Source organism: Pteropus medius, unplaced genomic scaffold, assembly GCF_902729225.1.
Source record: "Pteropus medius unplaced genomic scaffold, Ma_sr-lr_union100, whole genome shotgun sequence".
Taxonomy (NCBI): domain Eukaryota; kingdom Metazoa; phylum Chordata; class Mammalia; order Chiroptera; family Pteropodidae; genus Pteropus; species Pteropus medius.
Window position 1 is genome coordinate 12,532,646 of NW_024340699.1, and position 16,768 is coordinate 12,549,413.

At 59.6% G+C, this 16,768-nt stretch overlaps 1 long non-coding RNA gene across 1 annotated transcript; it reads right to left on the reverse strand.

Annotated features, from left to right (window-relative positions):
- Positions 1-6,217: 6,217 nt before the first annotated feature.
- Positions 6,218-10,567, reverse strand: LOC120615329 (uncharacterized). The gene is made up of 3 exons (XR_005656241.1): positions 9,467-10,567; positions 7,569-9,230; positions 6,218-7,405 (listed from the first exon to the last, which is right to left on the reverse strand). It is a non-coding gene; the product is annotated as an uncharacterized LOC120615329 (long non-coding RNA).
- Positions 10,568-16,768: the final 6,201 nt, after the last annotated feature.

Here is a 16,768-nt window from a genome sequence, read left to right on the forward strand (position 1 = left end):
GCCCCCCCCCCCAGTCCGCGTGACCCTGAGGCCTGCTCTCTCCTTGCCCTGCTCACGCCCCTCTCCGCCCTCCCCCTCCCCAGTATGGTCTGAAGAAGAAGGAGGAGAAGGAGGCGGAGGAGAAGGCAGCCTTGGAGCAGCCCTGCGAGGGCAGCCTGACAAGGCCCAAGAAGGCCATCCCTGCGGGCTGCGGGGACGAGGAGGAAGAGGAGGAGGAGAGCATCCTGGACACGGTGCTCAAGTACCTGCCTGGGCCGCTGCAGGACATGTTCAAGAAGTAACCAGCCCTCACGCCCTGTCCCCACCTCACTCATTACTTTTTTTGGGGAGGGGGGGTCTTTCTTTTCTTTTTATTCAGTTAAGTCTCAGTTCTGAAGGAGAAAACCTCGGTTGGCCTCTGCCCCCTTCTCTGGCCGGGGGCTCCTGCCCCTTAGCGATCCTTCACCCCCCCACCCCCCAAATCCCAAGGTATCCGGCCCCCACCTCGCTCCCAAGACGCTTGGAAAAGGGAAGACAGCCTTTCCCAGCGGGGGCACTGAACCCACTGTAGGAAGCACTAGAGCCTCTTTGAGAAGCCTAAGGCCTATGCTAGTGTGGGAACCCCCATACATTCCTTCATGCGCCCCACTGCCAGGAGGACCACTGTCCACAGCCAGCCAAAGTAATGACACATTCCAGCCCTGCCCAGCATGCTGACCTTTGGCACCTGACCCCCAGGGGGCCTCGAGGTCAGGGCAGGGGCATTGAACGGCCTGGCTCTGAGGAAGGGAGCCAGGGTAAGCCAGCCTGTATTCTGGGCAGGAGGCTGGGGTCTCCTTCTTCCCTCCCCGTGATGACACCCAGCCCAGGAACACCCCTCCTTCGGCCCCTCCCTTAAAAGGCGCAGCCCCTGCCAAGCCAGTCCCTCCACATGGATCCTCTCTGGACTTTAACTCATTTGTGGAGGGGCCTGGGGTAGGGCAGCTCCTTGTTCCCTGCCCTCCACTTAGGTCCTGGGGCCCCACTGCCAGTCTGGGCCCAGCTTGCCCAGACAAGGGTCTGCCCAGGCCCCCCTAAAACCACTTGGAGCCATTGGGCAGCAATGGCCCATGCCATGGGACACTCCCATTGGTCAGCCAAGCTGCCCCCATTCCTATCCACCCCTCCTCCGCACCTCGTCCTGTCCATGTGCTTCCAGGACTCCATGGTCCCCCGGAGGACCCTTCCTGGCGAATGCCCCAATCCTCTGGGGAGAAGCCAGTCCCCCCACTTGACAGAAGGCATCTGTCCATTCATCTCACTGGCCAAGAACAAACTCTCCTCTGGGATGTGTGAGAGCACTTGTCCCTCCCACCCCAAACTGTAAGGCCTCCTGCTCAGTCATGTGAGAACTGGGGGGCCATGAAGCAAAGAAGAGAGGGAAGTGTATGTCCATTCATGCATGGGTGTGCGTGGCAGAGACTGTTTCAGCAATCGTGTGTCCAGAGATGGTACATCTAGGTGTATGATTAGCGTCTGTGTGTGTGTCTTGAGATTGTGTGTGTGTGTGTTAGTCATCATGTCTCTGCGTTAGAGATTGCGTGTGTTAGGCAGCCTTGCGTATGTGTGCTTGTTGGAGGGGGTGCGTGTGAGTTGAGATTGTGTCGTATGTGTGTGCTAGCCATCTCATAAGTGTGTTAGAGCCTGCATGTGTTAGCTTGTATTTGCATGAGTTTTCAAAGCAGCATGTGAGTCGGGAGCGCTGGGCATGTGTCGGATGTCGGGCCGTGTGTGTGGAGAGTTGCTGGAAGTTCTCGGACTGCTGTGTGCACGTGTGTGGCTCTGCAAGGGCCGTCGTGTGCAGAATGTGCCCTTGGGGAGAAAGAACATGGGTGAGATGCCCCCTTTCGGCCCCAAAACCATTGGTCATAAGTAGCCACATCCAACAGGAGACCTTGTCCTTGGCCCAGAGTCCTCACACCCTTGGGGGGTTCCTGCCTGAGGTCCTTCGAAGTCACTGGGACAGACCCAGGCGGTGCCCCAAGAAGCCATGCTGGGCCCCTGCCAGGGCCTACCCCAAATGCAGGAGCCAGGGAGGGGGCGACTTGCCTGCCCCTGAAGCCCCTGTCCCATCGACCCCCGTTTGCATTCTGCAGGTTTTCCATTTTAGTGGATTTATGCTTTTATTTCAGAGAGAGACACGTGTCTTCTCTGTCCGTTTCCAATAGTTAAAGCCATATCAGTTAGACTGCAATACTTTAAAGACGAGACAAAACAATCCACATGTTTAGGGAACCGGAAAAGTCCCCTGGTCTGTCCCTTCTCTGGGGAGCAGGGGCTCAGCAGCTCCGGCTCCCTAGACTTGCTCTTCTCCCCCTCCCCCGCCCCTCCCCTGTGCCCCGTGTCCTGCCCCCCAGGGGGCCTGTGTCTGTGTCTGTGCCTGTGTCTGTGTTGGGGAGCCACCTCGCACCCCCACTGTCTGCTTGTCTGTTTGTGTGTGTTATCCCGGGCAGGATGGTCATTCTCGAGTGGCCTGGAGCAGAGGCTGGCAGGGTGCGTCCAGGGGCCCCGGGCCTCCCCAGACCCTGCGCATGAGCCTCATCTGGACACGAGGGTGGGTTCTAAGTGTTCAGAAAGGTCTCCCTCCCCCTCAACAGGGGCCCACAGACCTGGAAGGCGGGGCCAGGGCACAGAGGGTGCACACGGGCAGCGGACAGAGACTGAGGCCTCGGAGCTGCAGATGAGCAGGGGGACCCGGCCGTGCAAGATATCCCTGTGGGCCCGAGGGAGCCGGACCCTGGAGGGTGGCCCTGGTGGTCTGCAATGGCCCCCTGCACCCCCAGAGCAGGCTCGGGGCTCTTCCCGAATGAGAGCGCCCTCCAGCTGGCCGGCCTGGTCTGCGGTACTTCCCAGGTTCCGACTCCTCCGGCCAGCTCTCGAGCAGCAGGACCGAAGGTTCTAGAGGCAGCAGCAGGAGGGGTAGAATTCCGGCCTGGGGCACACCTGGCTCCAGCCACTGCCAGGTGACCCCTCTCAGGTCAAAGGGACACAACGACTGCCATTCCTGACACAGACCGGACTTTGGAGGGAAGCCAATGTGCAGCCCAGAGAGGGTGTCGTGTGCAACACATCCGTGGGGCACAAAATATGTGTGGGTGCTCTAGCAGGGAAGGGGTAATCACATGATGTGCCTGGGACGGGAGGCGTGTGTGGCGTGCGGGGTGGGGGTGGGCATGACACACTTGGCAGGCAGAGGCAGGGGCGGGGAGGGAGAGGCCCCAGACTCCGCACGTACACACAACATGCCTGGGGGACACCCCAGCTAGGGGAACAGGAAGAGCGATCTTTGCACATGGAGAGGCTAGAGCACGATGCAAGGGAGCGCACACCGCCCAACACGGGCGGGGGCTCGCGGGGGCTCGCGGGGGCTCGCGGGGGCGGCCACCACCAAGGACAGCGCTCTTCTGCGTCTCCTGGTTTCGGTGCTGGGGACAGGCCGAGATCTCCTCGGGAAGCTCCTGGAGGACGTGCTCACCAGCAAAGCTGTGTGGGGTCTCCTCTGAACACAAGCAGGAAGTCAAGAGACCTGGCGTGTGCGTGCGCGCGCATGTGTGTGTGTGTGTTAGATGATAGATAGATAGATAGATAGATAGATAGATAGATAGATAGATAGATAGATAGATAGATAGATAGATAAAAAAGAGAAAGAGAAGGGGAGAGAGAGAGAACAGAAATATTTCAGCCCCACACCCTCACGTGGGACAGCCGGTGGCAAAGCAGCTGCCCCAAAGGCTGGTGGCTGCAGTGAAACGGGGCAGACCCCCAGCCCCGGAGCCCCCAGCAGCTAGCTGGCAGGGCCGCCTACCCCCACCGCCCACCTGCTCCACCCTTCCAGGCTCCTGCAGGCCCTCGACTGCATGGGGGCGGGGTGGGGGTGGCTGGGGTCTGACTGGCTCAGACGAGGGGGCGTCCCCCAGGCCTGAGGACATGCCCCCACATGTCCCCTGCTCTCCTCTCCACTCCTGCCGCCCGCCCTCCTCATGGCGGAGCGAGGGGAGGTGCCCACACTGGCCCTGGGGCGGGGCGGGGCGTCCTGTGAGCCCGGCGAGAACGGCCACCCTGCTCGTGCGGGGGTACCCTTTTCTCACGTCTGTGCTGTGTCCTTGTTGCTCTGCTTCTTTTAAATGTGTCAGTGCCTGGGGGAGGGGAGGGGCACCCTCTCATGCCCCCCTGAACCTGACCAAAAGCCATGGCTGTTGTTCCCCCTTTGTATGATGCAGACGCTAAGCTGTACCAAACCAACCGTGACAACAAAGACCTTGTACAGCAGCTCTCTGTCTGTCCTCTTCTGTCCGTCGGCGCCGCCGGGGGTACTTGGGGCACCAGCTGAGATGCGGGGGGCCGACCAAGAGAGCTCAAGAGGCCCCAGAAAACCTTCAGTCTTACCCTTGGTTCTGACACGGACACTGTGGAAATGACCCCAGAAATCAACTGAGGCCAGAGTCAGGGCTGGCCCTAGGGGTTCATGGCCACTCACTCCTGCCCTTCGAAGCCACCTGTACAACCCCAGGAGCCGATGGTCCAGCCTGCTCATAAAATCCCACACCCCATCTCTGGCCACTCCTAGCTAATCGGGTGTGACATCCGGCTAGATGTCAGAGGACACCGCTCAGCATTGCTCCTGGACACGGCTGCTCCCCAGGCCTTTATGAGGAGCCGGGACCAGCCAGAGCCCCCCGCACCCTCGCTGCCCTGCACCACCGCCCTGCCTTAAGCGAGGCCTCACCGTCTCCACCCGGCCGGGCACCTGCCCTACCCCACACCCTGGTCTCCCGGCCTCTGCCTCTTCCCTCCCGCCCATCCTTCCCCACCACCCACCCTGCCTAGCAGACTCACCTAAAGCAACACAAACTTAACCACGTCACACCCCTGCCCAGCACCCGTCGTGGCCTATAGGGTCACCTTGAGATTGTCAGAATGGCCCCATGTGGTATGAACCAAACCTGCTAGGCCAGACCCACACCCAGTTCTGTGCTCCAGGACCCCCAGTCCCCGCGCGCACCGTGCTGTCTCATGTCTGCACGTGCTGGCCCCTCTGCCAGGGGTGAATGGCACTCTCCCCCTCCCTGGTACACGCCTCCCAGGTTTCCAGACCCGGGTCACATGTTACCTCCTCTGTGAGGCCCACCCTATCACAGCCCCGGCCCCCCGCCCACAGGAGAGTCTGTTGCTGTGCCCATACGATGTAGAGCATCATGGCCGGGGACTCAGTGCTGGGTGTTCCAGTGGGTTCTTCCACTGGGTGTCTTGCGAGTCATCTTGAACAAGCCGCTTAACCCCTCTGAGCGTCCGCTCACGAGTAAAAGGGGGTGATGAGAACTGCTCTGACCGCGACAATTGCTCTCAGCACCATGGGCCAAGCACCCAGTGAATGGCGCCTTGCAAATTCTACTGCAGTTTGTCACTGCACGTGTCTCTCGCTGCCTTGGGAGCTCGATCAGGGCAGGAACGGCTGGTGCCCCTGTGCCTCCCAGCACTCACCACAAAGTCTAGCCTACAGCGAGTGGACGCTCAGGACCCCAGGGCTGACGCGGGGCCCAAGCAGCCGCTCTCCATCTCATCGGTTGGGGGGCCAGTCACTTTGCCTTTAGCTCTCTGCACCTAGTGGACAGTGGGGATACGGGTGCAGAACCTGCCCCTCCCTCTTCTATGCCCTAACATCGCCCTTCCCGCCTGCTCGCCAGATCTGCCCGTGACCCTGGGCAGGTGCGCTGAGTGGCAGGGCCCCTGGACTCTGAGTTGGGGGAGCTCAGTGTGCACGGGAGGAGTCAACCTGGTGGAGAAGGGGTTGCTTCGGGCGGAGAGGGGCTGGCTGAACAAAGGCCTGGAGGAGACAAAAGCAGCCCAGCATGGGCGAAGCGGGGTCCACGGCAGGGCCTTAGTGAGTTCTTGGTGAAAAGCTAAGAGCCTGGGGACGTCAGCAGGGCGCCAGGTGATGGAGCGTGTGCTTCCCCTACAGGCGACGGGGAGCCTGGGAAGGGTCTCGGGCAGAGGTGCGACATGGTCAGATGTGCAGACTGAGGAAGAGCTGTAAGGAGGTGGAACCGGGGTGAGTGGCCAGGAGCCGGGAGGCCAGGGAGGAGCTGGTGCAGTGAGGACGGAGCTCATGAGGTCTGACCTCGGGCCGTGGCGAAGGGATGGGGAGAAGCAGGCAGATCAGAGGCGCGTGGCAGGGCAAACTGGCGGGACTCGACGGGATGTGGGAGACACGGGGGGCGGGCCTAGGCCAATCCTGCGTCTCCATCCCCACCTCGGCGGCTCTATCCTCCAAGACCTGGAGCACCGGCGGGAGACAGGTCTGGAGGAAGAGAATGAGCTTAGTTTGGGGCTTCTGGGCCTTAGGCTCCTGGGCAGTCGCTCTCCGCACCGGAGGGCAGGAGAGGCGCAAACTGTGCTCTGCGTGGCCGGCCCCCAAAGCGAGCCGTCCTGACTGACCACGCACTTCGCCGCAGGGATCAAAGCACAGGAAGCCTAGAAACCTAGAACGGAACGGGTTTCACGTCCAATCCGCCCTCCCGTGCCACCCAGGGGCTCCTCCGTGCCCTCTTTGGTAGAGGGCACGCCTTGCCTGCACTCCCCAGTGTGGGGGGCTCACTACAGTCAACAGGTCCCTATTTCCTCCTGAACCGAAAGCTGCCAGGAGGCAGGGGGTTAATGAAGCCTCCTCCAGCATCCCTTTAATTGACTGCAAAACTCTGCTTCCAGACCACTCACTTAACACTTGTAATTAATTGGGGCTTCTTGCCCGATCTGAGAGCTGATTCGATACCCCCTGAGGACCATGTTTTCTCAGCTGGGATCCTCCAGCTGGAGCCATCTCCACACGCTGGCCTCTCCAGGGCACCGACGGAGGGGGTGACAAGAGCAGGCTCCAGCCCTTCCGTCCTCGCTGTGTGAGTCTGGGCAGGGCACGTCCCTCCTCCAGGCACGGGCACAGGGCTGGCACCCGGTACAGGCTCAGTGGGTGGGGCCAGAGCCGGTGGTACCATCCCCTTGGACTTGGGGCCCAGGGCACCCACTCCTGGCCTCCGGCTCTCAACCACATCGACCCCCCTCGGCTCTCACTGTCAGGCACTTGGCACGGCCCCGTCTACACGAGGGGCAAAGCGGCCCATCTTAAAGTTCGTGGTGGGCGACGGGGAAGGCAGGAAGCACGAGGGAGCCTCCACTTACTAAGTCCCCGCGACGTGCCAGCCACGGGGCGCCCCCGCCCACCTGCGAGGTCGGGGTCGTGCCCGTCTCCCACACGAGGACGCGGGCTCGGAAGCAGAGGGGTACAATGCCAGCGAGCATGGGCTTCGGTTTTCCAGGAAACCTGGCCCTGAATCCTGATTCTGTCTGGTCAGGGGCAGATGCCACAACCGCTCAGAACCTCGGTTTCTGTGTCCTTCAAAAGAACAACAACAATGAGCATAAAACTGCCTAACCCCCAACCAGGGCCATAGACGGAATCAAACAAAATCACGTCTGGAGTTGCCCTAGCACGGTGCCTGGCACGTGGCGGGTACTTAAACCATGACAGCCATGACGACGAGAAACACTGCCATTACCACAGCGAGACTGACGAAGACAAACCAGGTGAGCAGAGGAAAGGAGGGGCGAGATCTGAGAAGGATCAGAAGGGTTCGTTTCAACAGGAATCCTCAAGTCGTCCAAACACTCAGTGAGGAAGCCTGGATTTGAAACCAAATCTGTCTCGTGTCTTTTCGCCGTAATACAGAACAAGCTGAAAGGCAAAGGTCGCAAATGAGAAGGGGCGCAGAAGGGACTAACTGTCTCTTCCAGCAAGCTCTCTCCAGCGCGGAAGAGACTTAGCAATGTGTATTAGTTATCTGTCACCGCATAACAAATTACCCCAAAACTCAGTGGCTTAAACCAGTAAGCGTTTATTTTCTCTCAGTTTCTGAGTGTCGGGAATTCACTGGGCAGTTCTGGATTGGGGTCTCTCGAAGTTGTAATCGAGATGTCGGCTGGGGCCACGGTCTCCTCTGAAGGCTTGACTGGGGCTGGAGGGTCCCCTCCACGATGGCTGGGTCACACTCCCGGCACGCTGGTGCTGGCTGCGGGCAGGAGGCTCCCTTTCCAGGAGGGCCCATCTGGAGGGCTTCTCGAGTGTCCTCACACACGGCAGCTGGCTCCCCCCAGAGTGAGCAGCCCGAGGGGGCAAGGCGGAGCTGCAACGTCTCTCACGACCTCGTCCCAGGAGTCACGCGCCATCACTTCTGCAGGGCTCTGCTGGCCACGCGGCCCCGATGCAGTGTGGGAGGACACTATGTCGGGAGGGAAGATCACTGGTGGCCAGGGGCCACCTTGGAGGCTGCAGACCTCACAGTGCAGCTCTTAGCTCAGCCCCCGGTCAGCAAAGACTCCTTCGTTCACCCATCCATGAAGCAAACGCTCCCCCATTCCTTCCTGTCTTCAGCGGGCTCTTCCCCAGGGGCGTCCCCACGGCCAAACACCGGCTAGGCACTGCCTTTCAGACCTGCCTCCGGCATGGTCACGGGAGCGCCGAGTCCAGACACACAGCAGGGCATCATGAGCAGACATCTGGACTTTTCCCAGACAGACCTGAGCCCAAGACTGGCCTGTTACACTGAAGCCATGTGACCTTGAGGGCCTTCACACTGAGATAATACTTGCACTGCCCACTTACTGCAACAATAGCAAGCCCTCGCTGATGAATAGTATTATTAATATTACCACTCTACATGAGGGGAGTTGCACTCACACACCTGACCTAGGCTTCCCCTGCTCCCCAAGAGAAGGCTGGGTGCTTGGAGCCCAAGGCTGGGCCCTAGCTCCAGCCCGCCACTTCCTCCCACAGGCCCCACAGGCCCCACGGGCCCCCCAAGCCCTGTCGTGGCTCTGACAGTCAGAGGCGCCCTGGCTGCCAGCCCTAATCGGCAGCTCCAGCCGAGACCTCAAATTGATTTGCCATCATTTAGCTGGGAAGCAAGAGCTCTTCTTGACTCGCGGCCAAAATCCATTCTGTGAGAGCAAAGTAATCACCTCCTTGGCAGGTGTCCGGAGAGTGTGATAGGGATCTAGGACACAAAGCCTCCATCCTACCCCCCAGAACCCGGCCTCACTGCCGCTCGCTTCTCAGCCGGCTCCCTCTTCCCGCACGTGTGTGGGCCGCTGTGTGTGTCCTCACGAGGTGGCGTGTGCCCCCGCGCTCGGCGTGGTCTCATGTAGTGAGTGGATCTCAAACTCTGCAGCCAGTGAAATAAGCTGGGGGGGATCTTTAAAAAATACCGGTGCCTGGCTTGGGCCCCCAGACATTCTGATTCCATTGGTTAGGGGTATGCCCTGGGTGTCGGGGTTCTCACAAACTCCCCAAGTGATTCGAATGGGCGGCAAGGTTGGGGAACGGCTAGCCTAATGCCCCCCGCGTTAGTGGTGCCCGGGGGGCCTGCGCCTCCACACTATTCATCCAGTAACTCGATACCTGTTTACTGAGCAACGACGACATGCCAGGTGTGGTCCCAGGAGCTGGAGATGCCGCAGAGAACGAAGCCGCCGCCCTCATGAGACGGACATTCTGGCCAGAGAAGGCAGACGAGACACAGCAGAATAAGTAAAACGTGTAACACGCTAGGCATAAGAAGTGCTCAGGAAGTCACACGTGGCCCGCGACTGTGCCGTTACTTAACGTGGACGGCGAGGAGGAATTAGGCTGCTAACGATCCGACCTTAAAATAGGGGGACTGCTCCGGATTCTCCAGTTGGGCTCGATGTAATCGCAAGGGTCCTTAAAAACGGGAGAGGGAGGCAGAAGAGAGGATCAGAGAGATGGAAGCGTGAGAAGGACTCGCCCCTTATTTCTGGCTTCGAGATGGAAAAGGTGCCACAAGCCAGGGAAAGTGGAAAAGGCCCTGGCAGCTGGCAAAGGCAAGGAAATGGACCCTCCCCCGGAGCCTGGGTTCCGGAAGGAACCCAGCCCTGTCCCTACTTTGATGTCAGCCCAGGGGGACGAAGCCCCATCGGATTCGCGACCTCCAGAACTGCAGAATAAATTAGTGTTGTTTAAGCCACTGAGCTGGCTGTAATTAGTCGCAGCAGCAATAGGGAGCTAAAACACACGTCGAAGCCCCTGATGTTGGCATGTGAGAGGCTGGTCTACATTTCGTTTCTTGCTGAAGGCCTGGGTGAGCACTCACGTTTGCCTGACTCTGGGCTGGATGCTAGAAACAGCAGGACCAACAAGACACCCGGCCCCTGGTCCCCAGGCTCCCACCCACCGCCAGCCGGGGGGCGGGGGACAGGTCTGCAGTCAACTCTGATGGAGAGCGCTAAGTGCCACGATGCCGAAGAGCCCACGTGAGAGCCCCCTAAACCCGCGGAAGGAGGGGAGGAGGCGCGCGTTCAGGGAGCACTTCCTGGAGGAGTCAAGGCAGAGCTTCCTCTCGGGTTGGCTGAGATTTACAACCAAAGGGAGAGCAACGGTTTGCAGTATTCCCGTGGCCACACAGGCCAACGTTCCGGGAAGAGGGAACGGCGTGAGCGAAAGCTGGGAACACGAGCGGCCGTGGCACGTTGCGGGAACTGGAGTGCGCCGGGGGCCGGAGACGTGGAAGCAGGTGCTGGGGGCCACCGGAACTGTAAGCAGGAGAGAGACGTGAGCAGGCAGCACGGAGGCCAGCGTGGAGACTCAGGAAGCGAGAAGCAGGCGACGAGCTCAACAGTGGGAAAGGGAAGTGGACGCAGAGGTTTCCGGCGACGACACTAGCGGGGGAACTAACAGCGATGAACAGGCTGAGTCAGCTGGCCAAGAAGCGACTCCTGGAGACAGGCCGGGGAATGGCTGCGCTCAAGGCCTGCTCAGGCGAGAGCCGCTCAGGCTGATTTGAGAGCAGGAGAATTACAGCCTGTGGGACCTGAGAGCAGCCGTGGGAGAGTCCAGGAGGCAGCCGCTCAGCAGAGTCTGAGCTGGAGGCAGATGAGTCATCACTGCTGAGCTTCAAGGCCCTACAAGCCGACGGCCCAAAGGGCCGTTAGCAAAGGAAAAAGAGGGGCCTGGGGAACTCAGTCACTTCACAGGTTTCCCTCCAGACGGGAAGAGAGGAAATGACTGGTCTACAGCATGAGAGCAGGAAGATCCCTCAAGGCTACAAACGGATCTGGCAGGATTCTCAGAGGCACACAGGACAGGGTGTGAGGGTCCGGTAGGCACCAGAGCCTCCGGTCCAGCCACCACGGGAGCCGAGGAGCCCCCAGGGTGGCGATGCACTTTGCAGAGACCCAGGGGGCCAGCTCTGGGGTTGCTCCACCTCCCCGCCTGCATCCAAGGGTGCCTGACACCAGCCTTGCTGCAGAGGGGGTACTGTTTGCACCGTGGTGACAGGTTTAGGCCCTGAAGAATCCCCAGTCTCAGCGTTTTCCGCATAGAAGGAGAAAAGGGGGTTCCCTGGTCCAGACAGAGGCAGAGTCAACCTCCCACCCCCCAGCTCCCTGTTGTTTCCTCCCCTCCCCTGCAGGCTCACCATCCCTGGGAGCATTTAATTACTGGCTGCCAAGTCCCCTGGGGACAGACTAATGAAGCTGCCTCCTCCGGGCCTTGGGCTCTGAGTCCTGCTCTTCCCTGCCACCCACCTTCCTGCCCCCCCCAAACTTCCCCCACCCTCCCCATAGAAGCACTCAGGAGCCTCCACCTGGGCCCCAAATTGCTGGGCTTTAGACAAGAAAGGACGCCCCAGGCTCTGGGGAAGGCCACAAGATCAGGGACTGCCTGGGGCAGGAGGCCCTGGGCCGGAAGTTGATGACCCTGCCTGTGCCTCATACTGGAGCTTCCTCAGAACAGCTACTGAGAAGCTGCAGGAGACAGGGCACAGCCCACCTGCCACGTTTCAGGGGACATCCAGCTGCAACTGGGTCTCTGGCCCCAGCATCAAAGGGCCCCAGCTTGGAAGAACCGGGCCTTGGACATCAAAAAGACATCGCTCCCTGCCAGTGTGTAACCTTGGGATAAGCTTCCTAACCTCCCAGGGCCTTAGATCCCTTGTCTGGCATATGAGGACAGTGATGCCCCCTCATGCACGGAGGATGAAAGGAGGTCACGTATGTACAGCACTTGACACGAGGCCCGGGGCACAGAATGTTCACAATCAATTATTTGCCAGAATGTGTCAAACTGCACTCCTTGGCAAGGTGAGGTGTCCAATCAGGAGATGGCGGTTGCCCTGGAAACATGGATTTCTCTGTACAAAGGGTCGGCGGATGCCATGGGGACAGGACTCCCCTCTCTGGCTTCCCTTAGGCTGTTCTGTCCCTCCGGGCTGGGTACTAATTGGTAAAACCCTTTCCTCCTCTTGCTTAATCACCGCGAATCCCTAGGGCCTCGTGGATGAGTCAGTGGTCGGGCCCATGACTCATGGAAGCTCCGGCCCTTCCATCACACCCGCTTCCGCCACGCCGAAACCAGGACAGTGCGGGAGGGATGAGGAGGCTGCCCACCCGCCCACGGGGCTGCCATGGCGGCGCCAGGGCTGGCACGGCTGCTCCACTGTCGGGGGTTCTGGCACCCGCCGCGTGCGGCTGCGGGACCGGATGCCCCCTCAAAGAGCTGCACGAGGTCTCCCCTTATCACTCGGTTTCCCGTGGGGCGCAGAGACCCACGGACGAGTCTGCCTCCAGAGGCCGGGCTGTGGCCTGCTCTGGGGCTCTAGGAACAGCCGCTGGGTTTGCCCACCAGCCACCTCCCCTTCTTCTGGGCGCAGGACCCCAGTACTGCCTTAGGGGAACCACCCCTCCTCTAGCCTCAGCATCTGCAGTTCTGGATCCCCTGCTCCACTGCGGCCATGGGATGCAGGTCTGACCTGGGAGAGGACCACCCCCTTCTTAGCCACTGGATTGGGTCAGGTACGTGACCCAAATGTGACCAGGAAGAGAACCGCTTTCCCCTAGCCACAGTGACTGGTGTGGCAATGACCTTGTGACCCAAGTCTGACCAGTGAGGGCCCTACCTGGGGCTTTAGCTGGAATCACTGGCAAAGAGGCTCCCTCTCCTCCGCAGAGGCTGAGCTTGCCCAGCGAGGGCCCGGGGCCGTCAGCAGCCATCTCGCTAGGTTAGGGGGAAAGCCGGCCCGGGAGGGGAGCTCGGAGAGGGACGCACGCGGGTTTGAACCGGAGCGCCAGGTGCCCTCCCCGCCTCCAGAGGGCAAGGCCACCTCACGTTTCACAGCCACCAAACTTATCACACCCGAGTCGCATCGTGAGTGAGTCTTGGGAGTGACAGCCCTCACGTTTCGAAGGGGGGCACCGACCACCGGGCCCGGAGTCAGACAGAACTGGGTGCGGGCCACAGCCCTGCCTTCCTGCACGCTGACCCCAGGCAGGCCGCGTCTCCCGTAGGAGATTCGGTTACATCCTCTCTGAAATGGAGTCACTATCCGAAGACAAGCCAGGGGTCTGCTCCTGTGTTAGAAGGTACCACTCTCACTTCTCAATCCTGTGAACTCCTACTCGGCCTTCAAAACCCCACTCGGGGTCATGCCCGAGCCGTCTTATTCCTTCCTATCCCCACGGATATAATACGTATCGAGTGCCAGGCATTGTGCTGCTGCGTTTAACTCACGTAATAATAACCCAAAGAGGTGGGTACTAAAATATTCCTGTTTTACGAATGATATATCAGAAATGCAAAGAGTTTCATTAACTTAACCAAGATCACACCTTCCACTCTGGTCTTGTAACTGTCCATTATGCTCATTTTGTGCCCCACCGCCACCAACACACACATGAGACTCTGTGCTCCTGGGCCTTGTTGATCCCTGCCCCCTCCTTAATAAGAACCTTTATGCCAGACCAGAGCATCCATGCACGTGCTGGGACCCCCGAGAGAAACACAGATGCGCCCTCCTGCTCATCTCTCTCCCCTTCGTGCCACCCTGAGGCCCTGGCATTCACTGAGTGCCCCAGGATATATGAGGAAGGCTGAACTCTAATGCCCCCCAGACATCAAAAAAGAAAGCTGGTGGGCAGGAGACTTGAGCTGATGGGGAACCCAGCCCCTCTGGAGGGCCGGCGTCTCCTCACAGATTTGGAAATACCTGCTAGACACACCAAGTCATCCGAGCAAAGGCAGGATCTGTCATAAACGAAAGAGAGGCGAGGAATATCTTTCCGCATTTGTTTGCCTCTGCGTTCGATAACTGGAAGGAGGCATAAGAATCTAACACAAGGGTTTACTTGTGGGGAGGGGCCGAGATGATGACAGGGGTGGGAGTTCCATTCTACACTCTTATATTGCTTTGAGTTTTGTATTATCTGTTTAAAATAAACAGACAAAAAAGTTTTAAATAATAAAAGAGGGAAGCCCAACTCATCTCCAGCCGACTGGGGCCCGTGCAAAGATTCAGGCCCTGGGTCACTGCAGCTTGCGGCTGTTCAGAAGGAACCGGAACATAGGAGTTTCACGTGAGACGGCCCCCATTGTTAACTGCTGGTCACTGCTGTGTCTCGTCACTGCTCAGCACACTCGTCCCCACGTCCGCATCGCCGTCAGATGGGGCGGCATAACGGCTGCTCAGACAGCTGAAAAGCCAGCCCAGAGACCATACTTCGCGAGGCCACCCTCCGAGATTCCACATCTCTTTAAGTCGAACGTCTTTATGGCACTGTGTTCCCCCGTGGGTGGACTGTGCGGGTCTAGGAACCACGCAGTGGAAGCTGAAGTGACCCGGGCCACCATCGTGCCCAGTGACCCACTGAGAATTCACACGCTTCGACTCTGCGTTCGTGGGTTTAGAGGCCCTAAACCTCTAAGGGACACAGTAAGAGTCCCTTAAATTATAAGCTACAGCGGCCTCCTTGGCACTTCAGGCTCTTCGCATCAGGGAACCAGTGGTCAAGAAGAGGGGTCGCCATCCTGGCCGGGGATGTCGACCCTGGTCATTGGAAGGACATCACGCTTGGGAACAGGGAAGAACATGGTGACACCTAGGGGATCCCCTTGGGTGACTCTTGGCACTCCCTTGTCCAGTTTTGACGGTAAATTGACAAGTGCAGCCACGTGGCCTGAAAAGGGCATGGTGACCAGGGCCTCAGTCCCCTCAGGTAATGAGGAAACCAGAGCAGTTGTCACCTGAGAGCAAGGGGCACCTGTGGCGGGTAGTGGAGGAGAGAGCCCTGAGTCCTTTTCAAGTTCCCCCTGGGAGGAACCTCTCCCAGAGTGGCCCAAGGGGTGGACTGCGGTGGCTCTGCGAGGCACCGACCAAGTCGTCCTGCAGGAATACCAACCAACACTGGGTCCACAGCCCCAGCCCTACCGCCTCACTTCAAGACAACTCTGAAGGGCCACTGTGTCCTCAGAACTCCCCACAGGGCCCGCTGACCTTCCACTGAAACAGCATCACAGGCTGTTCCCCCTTCGCCTGGTCCCGTGAGCGCCCCCTCCCGTCCAAGGACATTGATCTCAAGAGCATGCCCTAAGAAACCCTGCATGCGGCATCGCAGAGACCGGCCCCGAATCAATACTGAGCCTGAGTGGCAGACAAGCCACAGACCCACTGGCGTCCTGGCCCGAAACCCATGCTCCTTCCCCTGGATCATCAGCCTCCTTCACCCGGAAACCCTTAAAGTCAGCGCATGCAGGACCTGGAGGAGAAACACACAGAGCGGGCCTCTTGATGGGACCCCCAGCAGCCAGATTCGGCCTCTGCGTGAGGAGTGGCAGCCCAATTTCCTAAGCTGCTCCACGGTGACTGGTGACGTGGCTGAGTCCCCACTCACGGGACGGGGGAGGGCAGATGTTCAGCCTCAGTTTCCCCAACTCCAAAATGCACCTGCGAAATCTTGCGCGGCTCCCAGGTTTGCACGTTTGCGGGCTCCTGGCAGGCACGCTCGGCTCAGTGAACACGGACATTATTCAGGAGCCGTGCAGTCAATTAGCCCGGCTGCTGATGCAACAGGAATTCACAGCGGCGACTGGCCTGCGAGGGGAGGAGGCGGCTGGAACAACTCGTTTTGACAAATGGCTTTTGTTTACCCACGACTGGCAAACAAACCCTCCACGATGTGCAGCTAATCACCTAAAAATAACAGCGCATATGTTCCCTCTGAGGAACGTTCCTTGCTAGCAAGCACAGAGGCTGTGGGGCGCTGGGGCCGGGTGCGGAGGTTCTGTGCTCCTCTCCCTGCCCCCCACAGCCCAGCGAGAGCCACCCGAAGGCTCTGGACACCCACTTTCCTACTCCCCATATCCACCCGCCACCCGGCCCCATCGGTCCCACACACAAGCCCACCTTTCCTTCTGCGGCCCCAGCCCCTAGCTGCTGGGTGAGGCCTCACCACTTCTTGGCAGGGCTGGCACCCCAGTGTCCTCATCACCCTCCAGACCCCACTCTGCCCTCTCCATCCAGGGTGCCCCTCTAACACACAGATCTGACCTCAGCACGCCCCAGCTTAGACACCTCCACGCTTCTGGTCGTTGAGGCCATGCCATCCCGTTCTGCACAGCACCTGGCCTCGCCATCGACGCTCACCCCCTCCTGGTGCCCTGAGCACCGTCCCCCCAGCTCTCAAGCCTCCAGACCTCTGTAGATGCCCAAAGGAGGGCCACTTCAATCCACACACCACCTCAGTGTCTCAGCCATGTGCACAGCTTTCGATGGCACCTGTGCTGGTGACAAACAAATGGAGTCTTCTCCTGGAACTCCAGGCCCACGTGTCCAACCACATACTTGGTGTCTCCTCCTGGTTGTCAAGTAGGCGTCTCAACAGTTTCCAGGAGCACGACCACACACACGCACAC